General features: G+C 42.2%; 1 long non-coding RNA gene across 1 annotated transcript; it reads right to left on the reverse strand.

Annotated features, from left to right (window-relative positions):
* Positions 1–484: 484 nt before the first annotated feature.
* LOC308352200 lies at positions 485–10,222 on the reverse strand. The gene is made up of 3 exons (XR_013967638.1): positions 10,062–10,222; positions 1,816–1,979; positions 485–891 (listed from the first exon to the last, which is right to left on the reverse strand). It is a non-coding gene; the product is annotated as an uncharacterized lncRNA (long non-coding RNA).
* Between the last annotated feature and the right edge of the window lie 153 nt (positions 10,223–10,375).

Consider the following 10,375-nt stretch of genomic DNA (forward strand, 5'->3'; position numbering starts at 1 on the left):
ATCTAAAAAAAAAAAAAAGATACCACATACAGGAATGCTTTTTTTTCTTTCCTTCCCTCCATCCTTCCATCCTTTCTTTTCCTCCTCTCTTCTTTTTCCTTCCTTCCCTACCTCCAGATCCTCCCCACCTTCATTATGCAATTATTTCACACATATATGCCTGCCTAAATAAAATGAGTGTCCATTAACCCATCTTTCAGCTTACGAAATGATATTACCGATACCTCTGAAGGCCACCGCCTCCCACCCCCTACCTGTAACCACTATCCTGGATTTTGTAGTCATCATTCCCTTTTCTTTTCAGCTTTCATCTGATCATTTGTGCATCCCTACAAATGCCCACATTGTGTCATTTTGCATGTGGATCGATTTTAAGTAAATGGAGTCATACTGCAGATACTCATTTTTAGGCAGTATTATGTGTCTGAGAGTCACTCATGTTGGTGTGTGTAGCTGTATTTCATTTCCACCGCTTTAAAGGATTCTGCTTGATGAATATAACACACTTTATTCATCTTTCCTCTGACCAACAGCCATTGGGTTATTTCAGTTTTGTGCTATTCTGAACAAAGCTGTGCACACTCCTGTTGCACATGGGCGAGAGTTTTTCCAGTGGAATTGCTGGTTCGTGGAATGCACCCCCCTACAACTTTACTAGCTAATGCCAAATTGTTTCCCAAACCAACTGTGCAAATTCCCATAAGCATATGAATTCCAATTACTCTGAATTTTCATCAACTTGTAATTGTCAGAAATTTTAGCCAGTGTCACATCTTGTGCTCAGATCTTGGTTTCCAAACACCAGTCTAAGTAAGACAGGAATCAGAGCTCCTTGCAGAAATAGTTGACTCCAGGGGCAGACGGGTAACAAGTGAGATGAACCTGGAATGTCTTGTGGCGCCAAAAAGTAAGAACATGTGTCAAAGCTGGAAAAATCTGAACAGTAAGATAAATCATCACAGCGTTAGAGTCTAATCCATAAACATAATAAATATCCATGAGTCCATACTGATAAAAGTAATTAATTAAGTAAGTGGGGAAGATGGGATAGCTCTTCCTTACAGTAGAATGTAAGGGAGTAAGTGTAAAAGGAAAGAGAAAAATATAAAATTACCATGAAATACCCACAATAATCATGCTTGCAGACAAGCTCTCCATCCATAGATGACAAAGTTAGTGGGTCAGAGTTTGTGGAGAAATAAAGTTTGCATCATTTCAAAATATCTGCCCTAAGATATTTATTAATTACAAAGGGAAATTCAGTAATTTTAAGTGGAGAAACTTGGCAGAAACCACCTTAAAGCAAGTGATCAAGGTTAATACCACCGATTATAAGATACGTCAACATCATGAACCCCGTATGAGAAGAACATAGTACTCCGTGGTATTCTCACCAAACGTGCATCACCCCAGGTAAGTTGTGAGAAAACATCAGGCAACTCAAACTGAGAGACATTTGACAAAATTATCTGTACTCTTCAAACACATCAAGGTTGTGAAAGACAAGGAATGACTAAGGAGGGAGTACACACTGCAGGGCACTCGGGCCAACTGCCAACTTCTTTGCTCCCCCAGAACCTCCTCTACACACACTTAAGCATCCCCTAGCCTTCCACCAAAACACCTCAATAATTGCACTGGCATTTATATTTGTTGGGCTATAATTTACAATTCATGAGTTGGGTCTCTCTCCTATTGGGCCATGCTCCTTAAGCACAAGGAAAATGCTTCATTTAGATTAATACCTCTTGCTCCTACCACAGTTCATGATAGGCACTAAAAGCACTGTTAACTCAATTTATTTAAAACTCTTACCACATCGGGGCGCCTGGGTGGCTCAGTGGGTTAAGCCTCTGCCTTCGGCTCAGGTCATGATCCCAGCGTCCTGGGATCGAGCCCCGCATCGGGCTCTCTGCTCAGTGGGGAGCCTGCTTCCTCCTCTCTCTCTGCCTGCCTCTCTGCCTCCTTGTGATCTCTGCCTGTCAAACAAATAAAAAATAAATCTTTAAAAAAAAAAAAAAAATAAAACTCTTACCACAATTTCTTTTTTTTCCTAACTTTTAAAAAAATTTAATAATTAATTTATTTTTGACAGAGAGAGAGAGAGAGAGATTGAGAGAGAGCTCGCGGCAGCACCAGCACAGGAGCAGGGGGAGGGGCAGAGGGAGAAGCAGACTCCCCACTGAGCAGGGAGCCTGATAGGGGACTCCATCCTAGGACTCTGAGATCATGACCTGAGCTGAAGGCAGATGCTTAATCCCTTGAGACACCGAGGCACACCCTACCATAATTTCTTTTTTTAAAAAATATTTTATTTATTTATAAGAGATCACAAGTAGGCAGAGAGGTAGGCAGTGGGGGGCGGGGGGGAGCAGGCTCCTCGCTGAGCAGACAGCGGGAGGCAGGGCTCTATATCAGGGGCTGAGCCAAAGGCAGAGGCTAAACCCACTGAGCCATCCAGGTGCCCCCTGACCACAATTTCCTAAACATTAGGAGATATTTAATGAATAATTGGTTACTTTTGGTTTTGATTAGCTGGTTGAGAACAGATCCTGTGCATTTCTAAAGATTTTACTGTTTTTTCATTTTTCCTTTTCCTTTTTTGCGCTTCTTTCTCTTCTATTTTTAGAGAAGGCAGTAACCTCTTTGACACTGGCCATAGCAATTTCTTTCATGACACATCTCCAAAGGCAAGTGAAACAAAAGCAAAAATGAACTTTTGGGACTTCATCAAAATAAATAGCTTCGCACAGCAAAGGTGTGGCAAACCACAGAATGGGAGAAGATATCTGCAAATGACATTACAGATAAAGGGCTGGTATCCAAGGTCTATAAAGAACTCAAACTCAACACCCAAAGAACAAATAATCAAGTCAAAAAATGGACAGAAAACATGAACAGACATTTCTCCAAAGAAGACATACAAACGGCTAACAGACATGTGAAAAAATGTTCAACATCATTAACCATCAAGGAAATTCAAATCAAAAGCACATTAAGATACCACCTTACACCAGTTAGAACAGCAAAAATTAACGACTCAGGAAACAACAAATGTTGGAGAGGATGTGAAGAAAGGGGAACCGTCTTACGCTGTTGGTGGGAATGCAAACTGGTGCAGCCTCTTTGGAAAACAGTGTGGAGGTTCCTCAAAAAGTTAAAAGTAGAGCTACCCTATGACCTGGCAATTGCACTACTGGGTATTTACCCCAAAGATACAGACGTAGTGAAAAGAAAGGCCACATGCTCCCCAATGTTCGTTACAGCAATGTCCACAACAGCCAAACTGTAAAAGGAGCTGAGATGCTCTTCAACAGATGGATAAAGAAGATATGGTTCATATATACAATGGAATATTACTCAGCCATCAGAAAGGACGAATATCCACCATTTGCATCAACATGGATGGAACTGGAGGGGATTATGCTAAGGGAAATAAGTCAAGCAGAGAAAGACAATTATCATATGGTTTCACTCATATGTGGAACATAAGCAATAGCATGGAGGACATTAGGGGAAGGAAGGGAAAACTGAAGGGGGGTAGAAATCAGAGGGGGAGATGTACCATGAGAGACGATGGACTCTGGGAAACAATCTGAGGATTTCAGAGGAGTGGGGGTAGGGGTAAGGGGTAGGTCAGTGATGGGTATTAAGGAGGGCACATGTTGTAATGAGTACTGGGCATTATACGCAAATAACGAATCATGGAACACTACATCAAAAACTAATGATGCACTGTATAGTGACTAACAAAACAATAAAAAAACCATCTGTTACACAGGGAAAAGATACTTTACATAACAAGGTTTGGTTTAGAAGCTTATGATAATTTCACTTGTAAACAGACTTGTTTACAAGTGAAATTATCATAAGCTTCTATGTTTGCTGTTGTGATTTCTTTATACCATTTTAGATTTCTTTAGTATTTCCCCCCCTCTGTATTTTTAAAAACGCTTAGCTTCATGTTATCTCAATACACTGGCATCTGTGGCCTGGCACTTGTTTTCATAAGTAATCATATGCCTTACTCTCTGTAGTGTGGCCCCTGCAACCTTATCTGCTAGGACCAGCCTTCCCCTTCCCAAGGAGGGCCTCCCAGTTGCTTGCTCTGTCTGTTTTTCTCCAGAAGAAAATAAGAGAATATCAGCAAGGTTGATTTTACTCTATACATAAGAAATAATATTGGGTCTTTAATGTATCGTGGAGACTTTTTAAAGTGAAAATTTATTGGGCTCCTTTCCATGTGTTAACTTACATAAATAATACAACTTTATAAGGTGGGAACTTTTACTGTGCTCATTATACAACAGAAGAAATGAGGCCAGGATGCTCAACAAGTTGCCCAAGTTGCATGGTTAGTACAGAACAGAGCCAGGATTGGAACACAGGCAGACTGGCTCCAAGCCCACACTCTTACACTTCTTTTGAACCTCCAAATCATATTTTCTTCCTGCTGGATAATTATTAGTCCCCAGTAATATACTTGCATTAGAGAGTCAGCCTGGGAGTTAGGAAACTTGGATTATTATTCTGTGCTTTAAGTTGGGAGGGAACAGCGTTCTACGGAGGGAAAGTATACATACGAAGGCCTAGTGGTCCTAGGGACAAAGAAGGCAGGCCAACGTTAGGAACAATGGGAAACCAGTGCAGTGTTTTTTGTTTTGTTTTGTTTTAAAGATTTATTTATTTGCAAGGGGGTTAGGGGCAAAGGACAGGGAAAGAGGGAATCTCAAGCAGACTCCTTGTTGAGTGTGGAGCCTGAAAGGGGCTTGGGTTCCATCTGACAACCCCAAGATCATGACCTGAACTGAAATCAAGAGCCAGAGGCTTAATGGACTGAGCCATCCAGGTACCTTCCTCCAATAAGGATTTATTTACTAATGCAGTGTTTTAAACTAGACAGGCTGGGAGGTTAGTTGTCATATGACTACAAAGATACTCTACCCGTATCACCTTGGCTGCCTAAAAGAGAGCAACAGTGGAATCAGGAAAATTTGGTTAGGAGTCTACTGAGAAACTCCAGGCAAGAGGTAATAGTAGCTTGGGTCAGGATGTTGATAGTGTGGGGGTGGGGTGGGAAGGGGAGGAATGGAAAACAGGTTACTTTAAAACATGTACCCTTGATTGAAACTGATTTTGGTAAGATTGTATAAAGAGACTGTAACAAAATGTTCTAGAAATTACACTTCCAAATAAGCGTTATTGGCTTAAAAGTGTCAGATTGGGATGTTATACACCCATTTCAAGAATGCTTCATGGCTCCAAACAATTCTGGAAAACCTTTTTCAGAATTTCCTCCAGAAACAGTTTATGAGCCAAACCAGAAAAACAGGCTTATTGTTATATACATGCTTCATGTCATATATATCATACTTCAAGTCACATTTCATATCACATATATACATATACAAACATAAATATATACATATATGTGTACACACACACACACACACACACATCCACATGCACAGTCATACTTTAGAACTCCCAAAAGCTAAGGGAACTATGTATAATGTTAAATTGTTGCAGGGTTTTAAGACCTTCCTTTTATGACTCTGACCTTCCAATGTATACAGTAAGGTCACTTATGTAAGAAAATAAGCAATATGCAGGAAAAAAGCTAAGTCATCTGACTGTTCATCAAACATTGAAGACTGGGGCTCCGGTATGGCTCAGTCGGTTAAGCATCTGACTCTTGGCGTTCGATCAGGTCATGATCGCAGGGTTGTGGGATTGAGTCCCACATCGGACTCTGCGCTCTGCACGGAGTCTGCATGTCCCTCTCCCTCTGCTCCTCCTCCCTTCCCCTTGCTTGAGCTCTTCCTCTTTCTCCAGTAAATTAATAAATAACTCTTTAAAAAACCTTGAAGATATATTCTTCAGGCAAAGAGTGAGCCAACTCAGAAAATCCACAGATGGAAGGAACTCTTGGACAGTAGGGGATTTTGTTTTGTTTTGTTTTGTGTTTTTAGGGAGTAGATAACAAATACATCCTAGAAGATTGACAACAAATTCCTCACAGACGAAGAAAAGAAGGAAGTGGTATCCATCAGCTTTCAGAAACAGTGGGAAGCTCGATGGGAAGAGTCCAAATTTCAGAACCAAGTGTGGGAGTCGACCTCTGGTTCGCTAACGAGCTCTGCGGGCTTGGACAAATTCTCTGAGCCTTAGTCTCCTCATCTATAAAATGGACATATCAATGCCAGGAGTCTGGTGAGGTTCTCTTAATGGAGACCTGACTCCCACCCCCTCCCCCACTTTTCTGCCACTTAAACTCCTTTTCTTCAGGTCAAAGAACTGGAAACCCTGAGGGAAGCAGGGGTCAAAGGGCAACCCTCCTTCCTGGAACTTTCAGACTTACATGGCCTCAGTGTTCAGGTTCTGTAACACCTGGCAGAGAGAAAAAAAATTCCTGGCCACCTTTATCATTAGCCTTGTTGAAAAAGAACTGTGGCCAGTAGGCAGTCCCTTCGGTTCACCAGACATTCCCAGAGCACCTTGTCACCTGGGGACAGAAGCAGCCCATTTAAATCCCTGAATCTTTTCAAGAAAGTGAAAACCCCTTAATGTCCAAGCGTAGCAGATGAGTTGAAGAGTGAGACATAATACTGGCAGGCACATGTACATGATGGAATTACATCTTGTTTTGTTTGTTTGTTTGTTTTTTTTAAAGATTTTATTTATTTATTTGTCAGAGAGAGAGAGAGTGAGCACAGGCAGACAGAGTGGCAGAGGGAGAAGCAGGCTCCCTGCGGAGCAAGGAGCCGATGTGGGACTCGATCCCAGGATGCCGGGATCATGACCCGAGCCGAAGGCAGCCGCTTAACCAACTGAGCCACCCAGGCGTCCCTGGAATTACATATTGAAAAGGAATATTAAATGACAGGGGGACATGTTCATGATAAATGAACTAAATGTGGCTATAAAATAGTATATATATTATAGATTTCTTTTTTTTTAAATAATTGATTTATAGGGGAAAACAGAAGGAAATAATTGTCAATGATAAATTCTGAGTGGTAGAGTTACGGGGGTTTTAAATTTTTTCTTTTCTAAACCTTATATGATAAATGTAATATTTTTTCAACATATAGAGTTATAATATGTAAATATAGCACAGCTATCAAACAACAATTCCACTGGGCAGAAATTGTGACTTTTTGTTCATCACCACAGAAAAACAAGTGTTTTAAAGAAATGTGGCCTTTTCCTCAGCAGTGAGGTAAAGAATTTGTATAGGGGCAAGGTGCCTCTTGATTATCTACAAGTTTCCTCCCTCTCTCCCTTGTCCCACCTTTTAAAGAGTTTTGGGTTCCCACCCACCCTGAATGGAGAGTGGAATAAAAAGAAAAATCAACCTGGCTCTCTTCCTGCCTGATGATGTTCTATGTTGAGACTTAGAATAGGGAAATTGCACATTGTTCACGCTTCCCAATACCGGTGGCTCCTGGCTAAGCGGGTAGATCTGTGCGTATTTCTCCACTTTGCCTCCTGACAGTCACCTCCTATATCCTCTGCAGGAGTTCGGGTCTCTGCTTGAGAGCAGGAAAGGGGGAGAAAGCACAAGGCCCAAACTTAATCTTGGGTTCTTAAAATAAGAGTCCTTCTGAATAGTTAAAACACTTTACACTTCTCATTTCCTGTGACTGTTCAGGAGAACTACCATTTATTGAGCCCCTTCCATGCGCCAGGTAGACACTGTATTATGGCATTGAATCTTCACATTAGTCACTTAGGGCTTCTCCCCATTTCACAGATAAAGACGTAGGCTGCGGACAAGCGTCATGCCCAAGTTCCCAGTGCTCGAAAATGGCTGACGTCAGGCGCTTCCAGATTACAAAACTATTTCAAAATTGCCTCTGTTGTTCCTCACACTACTCTGTGAGAGGAGGATTCTGCATTTTCACTTGTGAAAAGAAGGGACAGATGGCTTTAAAATCCCTTTGGTGGGTCTACACGACTGATCCATGAGAGCATTTTCAGGTTTTGGTTTCACTAGAGGCGACCTGTACTTAATAGGGCAATGGTGGGAGCCAAACATAAGCCTACTGTCCTATTTAGATTTTAATCTGAATCTGAAGAAGGTAGGCTGTGTGGGACACTAGATACTAGTAGCAAACAAGACTATGATGTGACCTGATAACCATGAAGACAATGAGACAGTTGTACATCGGCTAGAGGGCCAAAGAATTCTGGAGTTTGCTAGTGGGAGGGTGTAGGGGAGGGAACCAATAGCTCCGCCAAGATAGAAAAAGGCAGAATAGCCTAGGTCAGTAGATGCTTTGATGCTTGGTGGACCAGCTCAACCCCACCTCAAAGGCTAGGGCCTCTGTACAAATAGCTGTGAAATTATTTGGGCCAGGTATGTATGTTATCATAAAAGTATTTTATTCAGGTCCTGAATAAGACAATCCGCTACCAATTTTTAATTACCACATGTGTTAACACTGACTAACACACACACATAACAGAAAAACAAAGAGACAACATAGCTATAATAATTTACTGCATTTTCATTCCTTGCTTGGATGAAAGTAGGACTACACCAAAAGTTGCTGAAAGTAAAGTATGCTGTTTGCTATATATCAGAATTAAATTTCTCCTGATTGGCCTTAACGGATGCTAATTTTAACACTAGTAATCTTGAGTAAACAAACAAACAAACAAAAAACTATTGCTTTTTTGGGGGGGTGGGTGGAGGCAGTGGAAGAGGAGACGTTTTCTCAGAATTATGAACTGGTAACCTCGGGTCCTTGTCACAGCTCTGCCCCCAACCAGCTACGTAACTGTGAATAAATCTCTTAAACTTCAAATTGCTCACCTGTACAACGAGATTCTAAAAGGCAGGTGATGTCTGATATTGTTAATGTTCTATGTGACAAGCTAGCATTCTGTGGGTATCCACAACAATAAAACCAAATCCAGTGGCAGGTGCCCTTAAGTCCTATGTAAGTATCCTTAAATGTCAAATGCTCCTAAGACTCTGACACATGTATGGTTGTCTTTACCTCCAGAGTAGGAATGGTGGGCACCGAGTAGGGACCTTTGATGTGACACTACAGTAGAGAAGTTTTCCCCTCACTTTGTCCCCATTTGATAGGGAGAAGAGGAAAAACAAATGAGTAAGAGTACAGGATTTGGAAGCCACATTCCTGGGCGTCGAGACTGGAAGCTGCCTCCTACAGTCGCTCTGACCTGACTCCAGTCGATCTTGTGCAAGTTAAAAATTCCAACTATCACAAGGTGGGACCCATCACCTGCTGGGACCTGTCGGGCCTTGGATCTGTGCTCTTCCAGAAGTGAAGATATGTTCTTTGAGATCCCAGGAGGAACTGTTATACTCTAAGACAGATAAATGAGATTACAAACACTTAAGCACTAATGAACTCAATACACAGTATGTCACAGAGTTTAAAACGCGGAAAGATTATCTTTTCAAACTTATGCTTATGTTTATGATGCTTGGCGGTCACAAAACTTACTGAACTTGTTAAGGGGATGAAACAGGAAAAACTCAAAAGAAGACACTAAACACTAGGTAGAGCAGCATCTAGAAATCAAGAAGGGCGATCTCCCACGTGGTCAGACAAACATACAATTCCTTTTCTCACCCAACCAAGAGTTCTGACACGTGCTTCAAAGTCTTGTGGGATAAGAGTTCAAGCCTACTTAGATGCACAAAAGGGACCTTGTGCCAGGCTTTGGGTATTTTCACGGGTTTCTCTGGTTCAGTAATTGTGGCCTCCAAGTTTTTACAATTCTCCTCCTCATTCCATTCCATTCTCCGCTCAATTGTTCTATAAGCTTTTAGTGCAATCCACTTATCACCTTTCTTCCCCAACCAAAACAGTGTCAGGGAATTGCCTAAGGGGAGTCTCTATAAAAGTACTAAGAGAAGGGGGGGGGCTCGAGTGACTGCCCATAAATCGGGCACTTTAAAGCCTTTCGCTTTAATGACGATTTAAGACTGACAACCACAAGGAAAGCAGGAGCTTTCATCTGCGCGAACTCCCGCCTACGTCCCCGGGTTGAAACTTCCCAGGAGTAAAAGAAGGTATCACCTCATCACTTCCTGGAGTCCGCGGACGCTTCTCTACACTGGCAGGGATCTCCTCCGCGACCCGAAAATGCTTTCTAGCGCTTCAACGACTTAAACTCTCCCAGCGCCAGAGGTTCCTCTATGGACCGGGCAAGGCTCCTGGCTTTGTTTTTTTCTACTTCCCCAGGCCCAAGCCCGCCCACCGGCGTCGAGGTCAGTTTTTTACTGGTCTTAGAGTGTGCTCGTCTCCCCAGCGAGCCAATCAGAGCCTGGCCTTCCACCCCGGGGATTTGGGAAACGGAAAAGACCTCGACCTGTTCCCGGGAGTGGGGCGGG

The sequence above is a fragment of the Martes martes genome (assembly GCF_963455335.1).
Source record: "Martes martes genome assembly, chromosome: 11".
NCBI classification, from domain to species: domain Eukaryota; kingdom Metazoa; phylum Chordata; class Mammalia; order Carnivora; family Mustelidae; genus Martes; species Martes martes.